Raw genomic sequence first — 19,350 nt, forward strand, 5'->3', positions numbered from 1 at the left:
CCCATCACACGGATGCCTTTGTACTTCATTCCACTTTTCCTCAGTACTCTGAACATCAACATCATAACGTTATCAAATGCCTTTTACAGGCCTACAAAGGCAATGTAAGTTGGTTTATTTTTCTGTAATTGCTTTTCGATAAGGAGTCTCAGTGCCAGAATCGCTTCTCTTGGTCCCAGTCGCCTTCTGAAACCAAACTGATCTTCACTCAGCATATCCTCCACCATCTCTTTAATTCTCTTCAGAATCATTTTTATGAGAATTTTTGACGCATGAGATAACAGGTTTAAAGTTCAATACTGTTCACATTTTGTAGCTGCTGCCTTGTTTAGTGTGGGAACAATGACGCATTTCTGGAAGTCTGTCGTTCACTCTCCTGTGTTATAGATGGACCTAATAAGTTTACGCAGCATCGTTTTCATGCTGTCACCAGCATTCTTTATTAGTTCTGCAGGGATGTCATCAATACCTGTTGTTTTGTTGTCTTGTAGTTTTTTTAGAGCTCTGTCAAAATCCTCTCGCAGAATGTCATTTTCCTTGTTATATTCATCTTCTTGCTCTTCTCTTCCTATCACTTCCTCCGAAAGCGGTGTTCCGGCATACAACTCCTCCATGTATTCTTTCTATCTCTCCACCATGTCTTCACCAAACAGCATTTTGCCCTCTTTATTTTCTATTGTGCCTGAGAGTGTTGTTTTACGTTTGTTAAAAAAATTATTTGGTGTTTTGTAGGTTAAATCATTTCTCCCCTTTTTCCATATTTTCTTCCACTTCCCTGCACATTTCCTCAAGAAAATTTTCTTTTGTTTTCCTAGCTTCTCTATTGGCTAAATTCTTTAGTCTTCTGTATTCAGCTTTCCTTGTCCATCAGTCGCGTTTTTGTATACTCTCCTGTTTTCCATAAGCTCAATAACATCTGCTGTAACCCATTTCCTCTTGTTTTTTGGTTTAGTTTTTCCAACTATCTTTTCTCCTTATTTATATATACCAGATTTAATTTGATCCCAGTTTTCATTTACTTTACCATGTTGAATATTTTTAACTAGATTGTATGTTTCGTGAGCATAGCGTTTTTCCAGTCTCTCGGACTTCGGTTTCTCTGTCCTACGAGGAAATTTTGTCGGCATTCGACGCCTATTTCAAAGAAACAGTTAATGTGACACCTTGGGTTGTCGGGTGTTCTGCCGGATATCAGCGTCGTACTTGGTTGTGAGGAGAGGCTTGCACTCAAGAAACTACGGGAAGACAATGGCATTGTGGTGCTGCCAGCAGACAAAGGGAACTCCACTGTCATCTTGCAGCGAGTGGATTATGATGAGAAAGTACGCCAACTTCTGGAGGACCCTGCATACAGAATTCTGGAGTGTGACCCCACGGACAAGGTGGCCAAGAAGACTAGTGCTCTCTTGAAGGAAACAGGGATGCCCGATAAGATCATCAGACAACTACGGGAAAAAGCGCCAGTGCCACCTAGACTGTATGGTCTGCCTAAAATACACAAGGAGGGTGTGCCCCTACGTCCTATTGTCAGTAATATTGGGGCACCTACGTACACAACAGCCAAGTACTTGAAAGGTCTCCTGGCTCCATATGTGGGGAAATGTATTCACCACACCCGCAACTCAGAAGATTTCCTGCAATGCCTCAAGCAACTGCACATCACAGATTCGGACATCATGGTTGGTTTTGATGTGGTATCGCTGTTCACCAGGGTCCCACTGAAGGACTCACTAGAACTGATTGCAGAGAAATTTGATGGTGCTCTGCTGGACCTGTTCAGTCATACACTGACATCCACGTATTTCCTGTACAGAAACCAATATTACGAGCAAACTGAAGGTGTAGCTATGGGCAGCCCACTGTCCCCTGTGGTTGCCAACATGTTTATGGAGAGTTTTGAGGAGAGGGCATTGGAGACAGCCACATTTAAACCCACATGCTTCTTTAGGTATGTGGATGACACCTTCGTGATCTGACCACATGGGATGGACAGGCTCAATGAGTTTCTTGAACATCTTAACTCATGCCACCCTAATATCAAGTTCACCATGGAACTGGAGAAGAATGGCCAGCTGTCATTTCTGGATGTACTAGTCCAGAGGAAAGCAGATGGATCAATTGGCCACAGTGTGTACCGAAAACCTACACACACTGATTTATATCTGCAGGCCAGCAGTTGTCACCACCCTGCACAGAAGAATGGGGTTCTGAAGACTTTGGTCCACAGAGCACGTGCCCTATCAGACCAAGAGAATCTACCCATAGAGATAGAACGTCTCAAAACAGTTTTCTCCAAGAATGGATACATGGACAGACAAATTGAGAGGGCACTCCGACCAGCCACTATACCACAGGTTCCTGAAGAAGACCAAGATGAAGCAAGGAAGGTGGCATATCTGCCCTATGCTGGCTCTATTTCTGCCAGAATCAGTAGGATCCTGCGTAAACCCAATATCAAGTGTGTTTTCTGTCCATCCAACAAGATCGGGGGACTGCTGGGGAGTGTCAAAGACGACCTGGGGTTACGAAAACCAGGGATTTACAATATACCTTGTCAATGTGGCATGTCCTACATTGGCCAGACGACAAGAACTGTGGAGATCAGGTGCAAAGAACATCAGAGGCACACTAGATTAAGACAGGTGACTAAGTCAGCCATTGCTGAACACTGTCTAGAACTAGATCATGCCATGAAGTATGAGGATACCAAGATTCTAGCACAAACACCCAGATTTTGGGACAGTGTTATAAGAGAATCGATTGAGATTAAAATGGCTGACGATCTTATGAATCGTGACACAGGGTACCAGCTAAGCAGAGCTTGCGAGCCGGCTCTGGAATTGTTAAAGGAGCAACGGGGCCAGCTGCAACACTACACAAACAGAAGAACCAGAGACATGGAGATGGTAAACGAGCCCCTGACGGACTGCCAGGAGCACCAGACCGAAGATGGAAGACCCAGAAGTGGGACTGGTGGGCGCGGACCGCAGAGGGGACATCCAGAGCCGCAGCAGACGAAAAACGGAGCGGCAACGCTCCAACAGGTCGTGGTGAGCGGGCACGGACCGCAGGGGGAACGCCTGGTACCCCAGACCGTAGATGAAACCCCCAGGAGCGGGTTTGGTGGGCGCGAACACCTAGAACCGCAGCGGACGGAAAACGGAGCAGCAACGCTCCAGCAGGTCACAGGGAATGGGCGCGGACCACAGAGGAAGCGCCTGCAGCCGTTGGTGGAGGGGGAAGGCCATAGGCATAAATACTGGACCAGGTCCACTCGAGGAGCAGTCTCAGGTCGCACCTGATGAAGGTCTCGAGCTACGTGACCGAAATATCGTGCAAGTACGACGCTGATATCCGGCAGAACACCCGACAACCCAAGATGTCATTAGATCGCCGGGAAAGCCTGAAGAGTTACAAACAGTTAATGTAGTTGCAAAGAGGTATACGTTCTTTCGTACAAAACGTACGGCCGGTCAAACTAATAGGGAGTGGGTTAAACTTTGCAAGGCCTTACTAGGGATTGTGCGTTTGAATGTGACTGTGGCCTTCCTTATTCAGATACTATGGTGCGTGATGCAATTGCACAGAACGTTTCTGATGTTCGCATACGGGAACAGATTTTGAAACTAGTTAATCCCTCCCTTCAACAAGTGATAGACATGTTGGATAGGCAAGACACACTTGACTGTGCTCAGGACTCATTTGCAAATTCGCCAGCCGTGTGTAACATTAACCGGCCTGCCGGGCGCGCTGCGCGGCCCGGTAGACTGCCCTCACACACGTCCGAGCAGCTGCCGCCACGCTCTAAACCAGGTGTGCCGCGCCAGCACACAAATGCAGTGAAATCATGCCCGCGGTGTGCTACTAGACATTCGCATGACAGTTGCCCGTCACGCCAAGCTATTTGCTTTTTCTGTAATAAGGAAGGACAAATGTGTGTTTTTTGCTCGTGACTTACCATACCTGGGGCATGTCATCAATGCCCAAGGCATACATCCGAGTCCAGAGCACCTCCGTGCCATACAAGATTTGCCTTCCCCACAGAATATGAAACAGCTACAGAGTATGTTGGGTAAAATTAACTATTATCATCGCTTTCTGCGCAATGCCTCTTCCATTTCAGCTCCGCTTCATAGCTTACGCCGTAAGGGTGTTCCGTTCGTCTGGACGACGGAATGCGAACGCGCCTTTCGCCAGTTGAAATCGGCGTTGCTTTCTAATACTTGCCTTACGCCATTCGATCCCCAGAAACCCCTTTTGTTGATGGTAGATGCATCGGATTTCGGGATCGGTGCTGTGCTTGCGCACAAAGTTGGCTCGCATGATCGCCCTATTGCCTTTGCGTCCAAATTGCTCTCATCTGCGCAAAGAAATTATTCACAGATAGAGAAAGAAGCTTTGGCTCTCGTCTTTGGTGTTACTAAGTTTCATGATTTCTTGTATGGTCGTCACTTTACCATCATCACAGACCACAAACCTTTGACGTCGCTTTTTCATCCGAACAAGCCTGTACCTCCGCGTACAGCGCAGAAATTCATTCGCTGGTCTATTTTCCTCTCGCAGTACCGCTACGATATCTTGTATCGGTCCACTGCTAAGCACGGAAACGCCGATGCGTTGTCCCATTTGCCTGTTGCTGAGGATAAAGCATTCGATTCATCCGAACTTGCTTGCATGTTCATTGATTCGGAAACCGATGAAGTTGTCGAATCGTTTCCGATTGATTTTCGTCGTGTCGCTGCAGCCACAGCTGCTGACCCTGTCCTTGCTACCGTTTTGCGTTTTGTTGCTACGCAATGGCCTTTGTCAAAGTCTCGGATCGAGGATCCGTTGGTTCGCCGATTTTTTGCTCACAAGGAGAGACTTTTTGTTCGACGTGGTGTTTTGTTGTTGCGATCTGATAATGATCAGTCCAGAGTCGTGGTCCCACGTTCGTTACAGTCCTCTGTTTTACGGCTTCTTCACCATGGACATTGGGGTATAGTGCGAACGAAACAACTTGCTCGTCAGCACTGTACTTGGTTCGGAATCGATGCTGTGATTACGAATATGCGTTCTTCTTGCATGGCGTGTGCCGAACAACAGTCCGCACCGCCGCGGAAAGTCTTTGCATGGCCAACAGCCACTTCCCCTTGGCAACGCTTGCACATCGATTTTGCTGGTCCATTCTGGAATGCTCGATGGTTGGTTCTGGTAGATGCCTTCAGTAATTTTCCTTTTGTTGTCCGGATGTCTTCCACGACGTCCTCTGCCACCATCCAAGCGTTGTCTGCTATCTTTTGCATTGAAGGTCTTCCGCAGACTATTGTTTCCGACAATGGCCCACAATTCATGTCAGCTGAATTTCAGTCATTCTGCCAGGCCAATGGTATTCAACATCTGACATCCGCGCCGTTTTCGCCTCAGTCAAACGGTGCCGCTGAACGACTGGTCCGGACTTTTAAGTCACAGATGTTGAAGTTGAAAGAGTCGCATTCTCGGGAGGACGCATTGTTGCTCTTTTTGTCGTCGTATCGCTCTCAGCCCCGAGATGGTCGCTCGCCGGCTGAGTTGCTCCACGGTCGTCCTCATCGAACCTTGATGTCTTTGCTGCATCCGCCGCATCAGGTTCCTGTGCAGCGGCAGACTCCTGCTTTTGCTCCAGGCGACGTTGTATTCTATCGCAACTATCGAGGTTCACGGCGTTGGCTCGCAGGGCGCATTCTTCGCTGCCTCGGCCGCGCGATGTATTTGGTTTTGGGGGCCTCTGGTTAGGTGCGTCGGCATCTCAATCAGCTGCGCCTCTGTCGTCGCACGGGTTCTGCCGCTCCCCGTCTGCTTTCAGCGACGGTGCCGTCCGGTCAGCGCCCTGGGGACCCCTGTACTGGCTCGCCTCATCCCCAGGTGTTACCGACGCTGCCTCCGCCATTTTGCCCCATGGCGACGCGCCGCCGCCGCCGCCGCCGCCGCCGCCGCCTGTTCTCCCGCCGGCGCCGCCCGCATTCGACGCTTCGCTGCTGCCGCCAAGCGCCTCCCTGGGTCACGCGCCGCCGATCGCTTCCCGTGACCAGCTGTCCTCCGCCATGGAACTCTTGCCCGCTCCGGACCACATGACGTCATCGCGCGTCGGTTACCCCGACGCAATGGAGGTCGACCCTTCGGCCCCTCCTGACTCTTTACGGGCGCATACACCGCATGTTGACGTGCACCCTGGACTAGGTTTTCAGGCGTTTCCTAGCTCCCCTCGGACCGAATGGCCGGGTGCGGGTGGCACAGCCTCGCCTGTTGTTAGGCTCCCCACCTCATCGCATACGTCAACATGGGGTCCTCCCCACGGCAGGCGGAAGCCTTATCACACGACCGTTCGCCGATTTGCGGGGGAGGAATGTGGTGTCACCGCCAGACACCACACTTGCTAGGTGGTAGCTTTAAATCGGCCGCGGTCCACTAGTACATGTCGGACCCGCGTGTCGCCACTGTGTGATCGCAGACCGAGCGCCACCACAAGGCAGGTCTCGAGATACGGAATAGCACTCGCCCAGTTGTACTACGACTTTGCTAGCGACTACACTGACGAAGCCTTTCTCTCATTTGCTGAGAGACTGTTAGAATAGCCTTCAGCTAAGTCCATGGCTACGACCTAGCAAGGCGCCATTAACCGTATCTGAAGAGAGTCTTATTTGTATTATCAACAGCGATGTACCACAACATGGAATAAAGTTAAGTATTTGAGGAGCTGCATACTTTTCTTATTAGAATTCACTACTTATCTTGTTCCAGAATTCACGCCCGTCTGCGTTAGATAGTTTCCATTTCGGCCTCCTCTACCTACAAGGTGTTGGCACATTTACCAACACATCAAAAACAATTACAAGTCAATCTCTAAAGAAGAAGACATGAAAATGATTAGAATAAACAATACGAGACAGCTTCTAGCACATTATAAAAATATTACCTCATACAAAGAACCGAATCAGAAAAGAAAACCCTGTTGAATGATCAGGTATACGTAACAAACAATTCACTGTTTACATTAATAAATAACCCCATTCCCCTCACTCCTCGCTGAACCTCATCTCAAAATATTTAAACCAAAACTCAAATCAACTGAGCCCCAAAACTTCCAACCACTCTCTGACAGATATTACATTCACGTTCAACTATCTACAACTCGTCCCAACTAACCACGAATGCACGCACACCTATGCATACCTACACACACCTACAACACCTACACACATCTCTACTCACATATATACACACCAACACGCGCCTGCACGCGCCTTTAAGCGCATACATGCACCTATACTAGTCTACACGCGGTAATATGCGCCTATAAGCGGACCTACACACGTCTATACACGCCAACGCACGCCTACACTCCCCTACACTCGCCTACTCACGACTACACTGGCCCACACTCACCTACACACACTCACCTACACACACTCACCTACACACACTCACCTACACACACACACCTACACACACACACCTACACACACACACACACACACACACACACCTCACACACCTGCACACACACACACACACACACACACAGACACACACAGTCAAAATAATAAACCATACATAATATACCCCTCTCACTCTCTCTCTCCGTCTGTCTCTCTTACACGGACACACACATATGTACACACTCGCACACGCGCAGATATAAAGAGAACAGAAATGTACAGACATCAGCCTTCAGCATATACTTCGTTAGGTTGGCAGCATGTACAGAAACAAACGAAACAGGAAGAGACATTAAGTGAACACATATTGCTTACGACTTTAAATCAGCGTTTTCCGTGAAATATGTACAGCTTGTGACAGAAGAATAATAGTTCTCCACAGCAATTAGCGGAAAGAACATTAAAACTGTACAGAACAAAGTTCGTAACGTGAAAATGTGCTTATGTTTCGTAAGTGAAGTTGTAGAGCGACCGCCAGCATGTGATCAGACCATAGGAAACTTAGATGCCAGCTAGAAATTCGAGTAACTATAAGTAGTCACTCATTTACGTAAAAAGTAAGACGTGAACTGTTCTATAATATACACATATCGCGTATTAAAACAAAACTGTATCACGCTGGATTCCAGTGAAGACACCTTAAAAGCTCTGAGAACTATGGGACTTAAGACACCTTAAAGTAAAACACGAAACATGTAAGGAACAAATAACATACATTGCAACAAGGGAAAAGGCGTTGTGTACTTATAGAAGAGAAATTTCACAACTTGTCACATCTCTGCGCAACTTGTAGAACAAAGGCGTCTTGACGTATTGCCTTAGCTTTCCCTTGTGGTCATATTAGTTCCATTCTCTCTGAGAATGGACCATTTTCTGCTCATTAGATCGAGCTAAAGCTAAAGGAAAAGAAACAATAATAAATCAGCAATAAAGCTGATAATTCATGTATTAAAACTAGGAATTAAATTAATGAAAGACGATAAAAGGAAAGCAGAATCCATCTAACTTCGTGTGAAATAGTGTCAACAGCAGAACATAAAGGACGGTCTTATTAGCTTTTCCTGCCAGCGCAACGGTGCAGTCGCGAATTTCCTACCGTCTCGCTCTGTTCCAGAGCGCGAGGGATGCGCGTGCTCTGTTTGATGCCACGGTAGGTGACTTGCGGAACACGTTCGGTACGGTTCTGCGCTCGCGTTCCGTGAATACAATACGAACTTACTGCGTGCCGGACCAGATTTGTGGTCGGATAGCTGTCTTCTTTGCAGAAAGAGCTCAACTTCCCGTTATTAACGAAACCAAATCGACAGATTTCGGGAGTATCCCAAGAGCGTGTTACAGGGCCGCTACCGGTTACAAGTTGCAGATTGATGACCCGGCGGCTCCGACAGCCCACTGTGTACAGGAAGGTCGCACCCCCTGAAGACTGTAGCGCAGACGGAGCAAGACCTGCAGAGCACTCACGGTTGGCACCTAACCTAAATAAACCTAACGTGTCGCGCATAAACGGGTGAAGAGGTGCCCTTACAGTTCGATTGCACTACTGGCGATAAATTAATGGAAATTGTAAATTCCATATGGTTCGGTATCAAAAAGTTTCCGTTTGAGGGCGTTCCTGGAGCGTCTATGCAACGTAGCGTCGCTGCGATGCGACTTTGGCGGGAACTAGGGCGGCATTCGTGTCTTCCCGACGGCTGTGGGATAGGTGCGGGCACGTGCTCTACGGCGACGTTATTACCAAATGCGTCCAGACAGGTCAAACGTGCTGTTACTGTTTTCTTGGCTGTCGGAGAACAAACACTGGTACATGTCCATCGTAGAATCAGGAATGTGTAGGGGGCTGAAGTGGGAGACACGCGATCACCCGCCCTGCAGTCGTGATCTCTGTCCGAGCGATTAACCCCACCTCCGGTCCCTTAAGAAAGACCTCGAAGGGTCCACGAGGGTGTGCAGCTGGAATTTACCAACTCCTTCCCTTTAGCAAGACCAAACGGATGGTTTCAACCGAGTTCGTCGCTCGGATGATTGCCTAAATCTTCACGGCGATTTCCCCTGATTGGCGTACCGATTCTGTATTCTACGTCCTTCGAACGGAAACTTTTTGATCGCCCCTTATAAATGTACACCTTCATCTACAGCCATAGTCTTGAAACATCCACGAGATAAATTTTAGCTACAGTGCGACGAGAGGAAATTATGCCTGTAACAATTATAAACATTAGATGTTCAACATATGAAAAAACAGTGAAAACGATGATAAATATTAAATATTTATATAATATTTTATGATGTAATTGGACATATCGATGTGTATCATACAAAGACAATGATAATTGTAAATTCCTTTTATGATCTGCGTTTGTCTTCCTTTGTTTTTACCTTTTGTTGGATGGCTTTTGTAGGTTTCGGACGCATATCAAACTGAGGTCTGTTAAGAAATTTTAATTCTTTGTTAATTATTACTTGAGAATAGAGTTCATTATTATTATAAATATGAGTGAATAATTATTTGTAACTTTAATTCCTCTCTCAGTAAGCATTATCTGTGTTAATTATTTCTTTCCGCTGCAAGGAGAGCAGCCATTGATGCTAGCGATTTGTATCGCGTTTTCGTCTGTGTTTTCCTTAGAAAAAAATTAAATGTTTGCTTGATGAAGTCTAAATAGTGCACAATACGAAAGTAAAGTTTAATAAGCATTTCAAATACTTATCTTATTTGCTCTAACAATAGAAAGTCTCCATCAATTGTCTGCCGCCATCTCAACAATTATCTCAGCGGCAAATTCAAATTACGCAACTCTGCAGACATAAATGCCGAAGGTAATACAAATGTGTAAAAATAAATGTGCACCGGTCGTCCGGCACTCATTTTAATGAAAATAATTCGAATCAGATTGGTTCTTTAAAAACAGTGCTCATAGCACGATCCTTATAACAAACTTTTCTAGCTGATGTATGGAGCCGAAATTAATTAAGCACCAGTTGCGAAGAATATTGTTTCAGGTAACATACGTCAGTGTTGTGCGCGGCTGATATTCGGTGGTTTTAATGATCATTTTGCTGAAGATAACTGCTTCCATCATAATCAATAGTTGTATAGAATCTGTTGTATGAACTGTGATTTAGTGACACTTACACAACTCACAGACAACACTTTAACACGATGTTGACTTGGAGTTCTTTAGCAACTTGACCAAATCTTTAGCCGGGAGAAAAATTATTTAGTAATTGGCTTCAAAAATGGTTCAAATGGCTCTGAGCACTGTGGGACATAACTTCCGAGGTCATCAGTCCCCTAGAGCTTAGAACTACTTAAACCTAACTAACCTAAGGACATCACACACATCCATGCCCGAGGCCAGGATTCGAACCTGCGACTGTAGCGGTCGCGCTGTTCCAGACTGTAGCGCCTAGAACCGCTCGGCCACTCTGGCCGGCTATTTAGTAATTACCCAATGTAATAAAATAAGATTATCATTTTCATCTACAAATTAGTTCAATACCAAACCACTGAATAAAACAGCGAACGCCACAGTCTGCAAACCACTGTGAAGTGCATGGCAAAGAACATTTCCCACGGTTCGAGTTATCAGGGCTTTTCCCGTCCTATTGACGCGTGGAGCGCGGGAGAAACGAACGTTGGAACGGCCGTGTGCGCGCCGTGACGCAACGCGACATTACAGCACCACGTGCAGCGTCCTACACACACTGCTCTGCGCTGACAGAAACGAAGCGGACACACCCTGCAGTCTTCCTCAAACGATTTCACAGAAACTTACCGGTAAAAATATTTCATTCTTACCTTTCTTGTAGCGTTATGTCTCAGCATCGAGGCGAAGTGCCCATCATCTCGCTAATGGTCATAATTATTAAGGTATACACATTTTAATAAGACGCTACACAAAATTTGAAAAGTTTGCAATGAAAAATAGGGGTCACTATGATTTTTCGTTTGGTGCGTATCACACAAGATGTTGCTGCGTATGAAATTTGGCTAACATGTTAATTTTTTCCTTAGACGATCTGCCTCCGATGTCGAGAAAATGGATCCCATGTAGCGCGCTCACTTCCGATCTCACGCCCACGGAAATGAAATATTCACAGCATCCCTCATATCTCCTAAACCGCTCGAGATATCGAAACGAAATTTTGGCGAATGATACACACAAGGAGGAGAGTCTTTTGCCAATTCGTAAGCACGCGGACTTTCTTATCTATGGCGATATATCAATATTTATACTTCCTTCTATATTTTGTTCACTCCAGTGACCGCATTTTTTTATGTTTCGACAGCTAGTGAAACAACAGTTTCCTAGTATGAAAATAAACACGAAATTTCTTCTCTTATGTTACTGCAAACAGACAGTATAAGGTTTTTCGTAAACTTTTGAGTTCTTTGACTGCCAAATACTTGTTTAATGAGGCACTCTGTTTCAGAATTCTGTCACAATAGCTGCTGTGATATGAGTTTGTGCAAATTACACTGTATTTTGGTACAGGACGTACAATTAAACCTGTCAACAAGACAAATGTGACCGTTATTCATAAACGGTAATGCTTCTTCGAATGAGAAAAGGTTAACAATTCACACAAAATAAATTGCCAATTTTGTTGGAATTTTGGTTGAATCCCCGTAAACCATCGTATTTTTAACACTGAACGACTGGAATGGAAAGCCGGCCGATGTGGCCGTGCGGTTAAAGGCGCTGCAGTCTCGAACCGCAAGACCGCTACGGTCGCAGGTTCGAATCCTGCCTCGGGCGTGGATGTCTTGTGATGTCCTTAGGTTAGTTAGGTTTAACTAGTTCTAAGTTCTAGGGGACTAATGACCTCAGCAGATGAGTCCCATAGTGCTCAGAGCCATTTGAACCATTTGGAATGGAAACTTACCAAAGAATTTTATTCCTTCTCCTGATCTGAGCAGTATTAAAATAAGGACGACTATTCCCTTCACACGGAATGATAGGCACATGCCAGATGCTGGTTACTCACCTGCGGCTTGCCAAACTGACAATGTCTGATTCGCGAATAAAATAGTTGTTACCCAGCAAAATAAACAATTGATCTGTCGCACAACACAACTGTCAGTGCATTGTCAGCAGCTGAGCATAACGCGCGCGAAAGGAATGCGGAAGAAGCTGGTGAGCGAGAGTTCGAAAAACATTGTCATGAAAGTAGATCTGCCTTTGTCAGCAATATATTTCAACAAATTAAATATATTTAATCACCATACTCTTTCAGGATGCTCCTACTTTCGTAATAATACCGACCATTTTTTTCCATTTGTGTAGCCTGTTGTATAATTAGTTTATTAATGCTGATTATGTGTATGCTACAGCTGAAATGCTTTTTCTCAACACGGCGATCCAATTAAAACATCGTTATTTGTGACTGCTTTTCGACTGTTTCTACCTTGCAGTGGAAATGTGGTGTCCACATGTACGTAGTATAATGTCTCTTATTACATCCATATCCAAGTAACGATAGTAAAACTTATGAATAGTGTTCGGATCGAAATATGCGCCAAAACTCCTCGAAGTATGCAGTTAAAATATGCTCTTACTGCCAGTATATGCCTTTAAATGTGCAGATACAATTCCTTAATTATTCATTTCTCTTAGATATGTTCTTTAAAATATGCATCTTACTTGGGAAAATTAATGAATAACCATCAAATATTTTCAATAATGGCTATAATTCAATCCATATTCTCTAAATGATAATTTTTTCTGTGGCCGGATAATAACATTTTCAATCTTGAAAATGATCGTTCAACATCACATGACACTACAGGTAAAAATTTAAGAGCAGCGACATTAGACGACGTGAAATCATCTAGATACTGGAAGAACAGAAACGCTCCGAGAAACTGAGCGATCTTCCGAATCGTAGGTCAACCAGGGTTTCTGTCGAGAACTGCATCCAATTTTCTTCTAAATCTCTCAGCGATCGGACCTGGCCAATTCTTGCTCTGTGTCCTGAGTCCTCCGTCGAGAGCCACAGCCTTCGTAACTTCCATGTTACGAGCCTCAAGTTTCTCACTTAGGTTTGGAAGGTCACCCAAGTGCGCTCGGGTGAAAGATAGGCTGTGTAACATGCTGGAATTCTTCAAGGCGCCCTTGGATTTTGGTATGGCTCAATTTTCGCTATCTTCAAAACCCTTTAGGACCTGGAACAAGAAAGTAGTAATGTAGTGAATGTCGGTTTCAAGCTGAAAACTGCTGTACAGATAAATAATATTGGAATTCTATGTTGTGTTCGTTTTCTTTGCTTATTCAATTTATCCAGAACTACATACACATCCAAACCTCTTCAACTTTTCTGTAGTTGTCTGCATAATAGTTTGCAGCTGAAATCCACGTTACCCACCTCGTCAAGACTGGTTCAGGTGGCAGAGGACCGTCAGAGTGAGCAGTCTTGAAAGCTCTCACTTTACTTGGTGTCTTGATGAAAACCTTCATTGCCGAAGATATAAGGCAGCTGACCTCTGGCAATGCGGCTCTGACCTCTTCAGCGACACTTAAGGTGAAGAATGACACCCGGAGACACTCTACAACCTTCATCATATATGCGGCACTATCCGTCAAAATGGCCAAAACCTTGTTCTCCCCACGTTTCTGATCTTCACTTCTCCACAGCACGCCTGAAAGAAAATCAAAGGATTTTACAAATGTTACACATTTTTTAAATTATTTTATTATTGGCTCGGGACATGGTGTGAAAAACTAATTATTGGCTCGGGATATGATGTGAAAAACTGCACGCTTATATTACCTGTAATTTATTTTAAACTATTCAATATTGGCGAAACTTAGACTGTGCGTGCAATCGTGGCGTGTGTTGTTCATTTCACTTCTTTGCACAGTATGAGGTGTCCTCATCCAGTCTCGTCAGCAGAGAGTTTTCCAACTATGACGTGCACCATATAACGACTGTAAGAATCAGTGGTTTCGTCAACGGATAGCCAGACTGGAGAATCGCCAATGTCTTTCCTAATATTCTCCAATGTCTGTAATAGGGAAACTAAATTAAAAAAATACACATAAACATGTGGACACTACGCAGGAGACATACACAGGAAAACAAACTATATCCGCTGTGGTGTCACCGCCAGATACCACACTTACTAGGTGGTAGCCTTTAAATCGGCCGCGGTCCGTTGGTATACGTCGGACCCGCGTGTCGCCACTATCAGTGATTGCAGACCGAGCGCCGCCACACGGCAGGTCTAGAGAGACTTCCTAGCACTCGCCCCAGTTGTACAGCCGACTTTGCTAGCGATGGTTCATTGACAAATTACGCTCTCATTTGCCGAGACGATAGTTAGCATAGCCTTCAGCTACGCCATTTGCTACGACCTAGCAAGGCGCCATTATCAATTGCTATTTATCTTGTGATACATGTACCGTCAGACCGATGTTCACCAATTATGGATTAAAGTTAAGTATTCCAGCAGATACGTACTTTATTTGCTAGTCTCAATTACTTTACCTGTTCCAGACCTCACGCCAGCCTGCGTGAGCTTAAACGCGTGCCTTTCGGCTTCCTCATAGTGGCTTGGATGTCTTGCCAAGTCACAACATCCGTTTTAGCACCTACCTATATTTTGACTATTTTCTTATGTATATACATTTATCAAAATAATAGTAAGTTAATTCGCACAAAGAAAAACTACCGAAAAACCTTACCTTTTCATACAATGGGTCCACATAGTTCTTTCTCAGCGTTGACTCGTGAGGAATATCTTTTCCTGTGTATTTTTTCAAGAAGGTCCTTCACTCTCTCATCTTATTCAACGAGATGTTCGTTTTTATTAAAGCCTCGCAAATATCTTCATTGAACTCATTTTTGACGTCCATATGCTTCGAAAATGAGGAGATCAGTGGTTACTGTGTCGTTTTTAACCGTGTCTTGGTTCCGTTGTTCTGGTGCTGAGATGTCTTTTTATGCTGATCCAGCTGAAATTTTTTCTCAAACCTGGCCTAAAGCGTTGGAGAAGTGAATAAATATCAATATGTACATACAACTGTACAAACATGTAAGAGAACAGTATGTACCTGCGAGATGGCCACTCAAAAAAGTGAATTAAGACTACAAATACTAGGTCCACAACTTTGCTTCCGCCGTTTTGCAGTGCACGGTATTAATGGAAAGTAGTGACGCAAGTCGTAGGTCGTAAGTGTCATACAGTAAACTTAGGCATTTGAGAACATAGCGCCATCAAAATATTAGTCGATTTTTGATTCCATCTTAAAGTTATTCTCGGCTGAATGTGCCAACTTACGAGCCAAATTCTCGTTATCTGCGGGAGGTTTTAATTTTCTGCTTTGATATGAAGAAATCTACGGCTGGGTAAAAGCTATGATGAGACGCCTGTTAGTGACAGATTTACCAGAAAATGGTTTCCATGCTTCAAGAACGGTGATTTTGACGTTGAAGACCGGCATGGTCGTGAAGGGGAGAAAGCTTCCGTTGCTACTGCAAACGACGGGAACAATCACAGGAGATCTTTATCGAGAGCACTTGATTTGTTTGAGCCGATCACTGAAAGACAAACTGCCACAATACAGCTATAGACATGAAAAGGTGATTTTGCAGCATGACAGTGCTCGACCCATGTCGCAAAACGCGCCAAAACATACAGAACGTTCAAATGGCATGTCCTACCCCACCCGCCGTATTCTCCAGACATTGTTCCCTTTCTCTGCCAACTTGTTAGTTCAATGGCACACGACCTGGCTGCCCAGCGCTTCCTGTCATATGAACAACTACGAAATTGGATCGATGCATGGATCTTCTCGAAAGACGCTCGGTTCTTCCGAGGCGGGATTCGTATGCTGCCCGAAACATGGGAGAAAGAAGTGGCCAACGAAAGCCAATATTTTGAAATGTAAATTTTTTGTGAGATGCTCGCAATAAAGCCTCGAACTTTGAGAAAAAATGGCGGAAGCAAAGTTGTAGCCGCAGTAAGTTTCCAAAAATTGGAACTCGATCCCCTCACAACACAGAACATTTTTTTTTTAATTTGCAAGAACGCGGAAGGTAATTTCTAAAGGTTTATCTTGTTCCTTCCCATTCGTACATAGAAAACATGCACGCAAATTTACAAATGAACTTAACAAGTGTTTTAATTTCTTGGAAAAATTATCGAAAAAGAAAAAAAAACAGAATTAAACTTACCTCTTTTTCACACAGTTGGCAGAATATTATTTTTCCGTCCGTTCTGAAAGCATAATCGCTCCCGATCCATTTCCGTAAATTATCGGTTTTTGGGCTGGCCATATTTGTAATTTGAAGAAGGTAACAACGAGTCGATGTGAACAGCACGGAAACAATGAGAATGATTCATATTCCGAAATACCAACAATAACTAGTAGGGCATTGTCGGCACGCAGCGGAGATCAGGTGAGCGACCCGAAAACGCATTAACTGCGGACAAGAAATACCGAAGCACGTGTCGACTCTGATAATCCTTCTTGGAGCAATGAACCATCACAAGTCCTTAGCATCCTAATCCGAGAGGCTACCTAAGTGGAAAAACAAGACCATGCCCCTCCATTGGCTACCCACGTTTACCTGAAAGGCTTTTATTCTGATGTCTTGTCCCTTATTATCTCATTTTGCAAATTTATTGGCCTAATATTCTGGAAGGTTCTTGGGTTGTCAGGGAACAAAATGAACCTCAGTATGACATAATTGTCAAAAATACGCATCTTTACGGCTATTTCATCTAAATATGACAATAATACGTGCAAACGCCAAAAATATGCAAATATATGCATTTTAAATTTCAATTTAAACCTCCAAATTTTCATAATTCGCAAAGATACAACACCAGATACCGTAAAAAATGATATGCAAAATCCGAACTCCACTTATGTACTTCATTCCTTGGACGCTTTTTAACAGATGCACAAAGGGGTCATATCTGTGGAAATTACACCTTTTCGACTTTTTGCAACAAATCAAAGAGATACGTCAGCGTAACAGGCAGCAAATAGATAACCTTGTTTTACTTTCCTGCCTTGGTGGTGGTGATGGTTAGTGATTAACGTCCCGTCGACAACGAGGTCATTAGAGACGGAGCGCAAGCTCGGGTTAGGGAAGGATTGGGAAGGAAATCGGCCGTGCCCTTTCAAAGGAACCATCCCGGCATTTGCCTGAAACGATTTAGGGAAATCACGGAAAACCTAAATCAGGATGGCCGGAGACGGGATTGAACCGTCGTCCTCCCGAATGCGAGTCCAGTGTGCTAACCACTGCGCCACCTCGCTCGGTTTTCCTGCCTTGCTTCTAAATCACGTGATTTTGTAATATTCCTTACTTCCTTATTCATTCCCTTCACGATGAATCGTCTGTCCCTTCTTACTATCTGAAAACATTATGGAGGCAGAAGATATATCCCAGTGGCTAATGCCTCACCAGTTATTGAACTGTGCATTGTTCTTGACAAAAGAATAAACAAAACAAAAGAACTGTACAGATATATGTAACTGAAAACTATTATGTACTAACGAAAAGAGATGGAGCGCTTAAACTTCGAAAAGCGAAACACTACTTGGTGGTAATAAAACTCAGTATACAGTAAGGCCGTATTTTTCGGTTGGGCAACACTTCCACTGCCCATATGCGCCATGCTGAAGTGAACATACGACAGGACCGCCTTGCCGCGGCGCGAGGAACTGTGCCTCAACCACAACAACGCCGCGCGACCTGGCGCAGGCGCGTGTCGCGTCCCAGTCGCGTCGCGTCGCAATTTGCGCGGTCCCATTCGAACCTGCGACAAGTTACAAAAATGCGCGCAGCGGTGCGTCGCGCCACACGCGCTATACGCGTCTTAATTTGCGTCTAGCCTTTATTGGCCTCGACCAATACGGACGCGATGCATAGGGGGTTGCTGCATATTCCTGGCCGTCATCATTTAATGTCTGTTCCTGAAACTCAGTAAGTTTATTTTTATCACGATAATTTGCGTCTGTGTCTCCTAGTTCAGTTTCTTCAACATTTCTGTTACACTCCTGCACGGGCCAAGCAAACCTGTGACCATTCGCACTGCCCTTCTCTGTATACGTTCCACAGCACCTGTTACTCCTGTCTGACACAGGTCCAACGAACGCGAGCAATATTCTGGGATGGCGCACACGAGTCACGTGTGACCAGTCTTCTTAGTAGACTGCGTTCATTTCGCTGCCAGTCTTCTACCTACCTTACCGACGACTGACCCTATACGGTCATTCCATTTCATGTGAACACAAAGTCTTAGGTCCAGGTGGTTTTATGAGTTACCGACTCAAACTGTGAGCGGTTCAGCACAAGCATAAAATATCAGGTGTGACAGTGAAAAGGGCGACTTTGAAACATCCACCAGCGATACAGATATATTCACAGTGATATAAAGGAAATGGAACACAAAGTTACAACGCCCGCGATTTAAAATGCCACTCACTTGAAAATGACATCACGTAGGTGACCACCAATTTCCTTCACATACATTTCAAGTCTGCCGGCCAAGATGGCCGAGAGGTTCTAGGCGCTTCAGTCCGGAACGGCACGACTGCTACGGTCGCAGGTTCGAATCCTGCCTCGGGCATGGATGTGGGTGACGTCCTTAGGTTAGTTAGGTTTAAGTAGTTCTAAGTTCTAGGGGACTGATGACCTCAGATGTTAAGTACCAAAGTGCTCAGAGCCATTTGAACCAATTTCAAGTCTGTTACGGAACTTAGACATCGCGTCTTGCAGGAAACACGCTGGACTTGGAGTAACTTACTCCCGAATACTATCGTTGAGTTCCCGGATGGTGTGTCATCAGTTTCAAATGGCCCAAAAGGAATGAGTGGCACGCTCAAGGGTCAAGAGATAATGCAGGTCACGAAATGTCCCCGTTGCTGGAGATGAG

General features: G+C 44.9%; 1 long non-coding RNA gene across 1 annotated transcript; it reads right to left on the reverse strand.

Moving 5' to 3' along the window:
- Nucleotides 1-13,161: 13,161 nt before the first annotated feature.
- LOC126425027 (uncharacterized) lies at nt 13,162-16,558 on the reverse strand. Its single transcript, XR_007576247.1, has 4 exons — nt 15,143-16,558; nt 14,229-14,463; nt 13,824-14,097; nt 13,162-13,623 (listed from the first exon to the last, which is right to left on the reverse strand). It is a non-coding gene; the product is annotated as an uncharacterized LOC126425027 (long non-coding RNA).
- Between the last annotated feature and the right edge of the window lie 2,792 nt (nt 16,559-19,350).

This window comes from Schistocerca serialis, chromosome 10 (assembly GCF_023864345.2).
Source record: "Schistocerca serialis cubense isolate TAMUIC-IGC-003099 chromosome 10, iqSchSeri2.2, whole genome shotgun sequence".
Lineage (NCBI taxonomy): Eukaryota > Metazoa > Arthropoda > Insecta > Orthoptera > Acrididae > Schistocerca > Schistocerca serialis.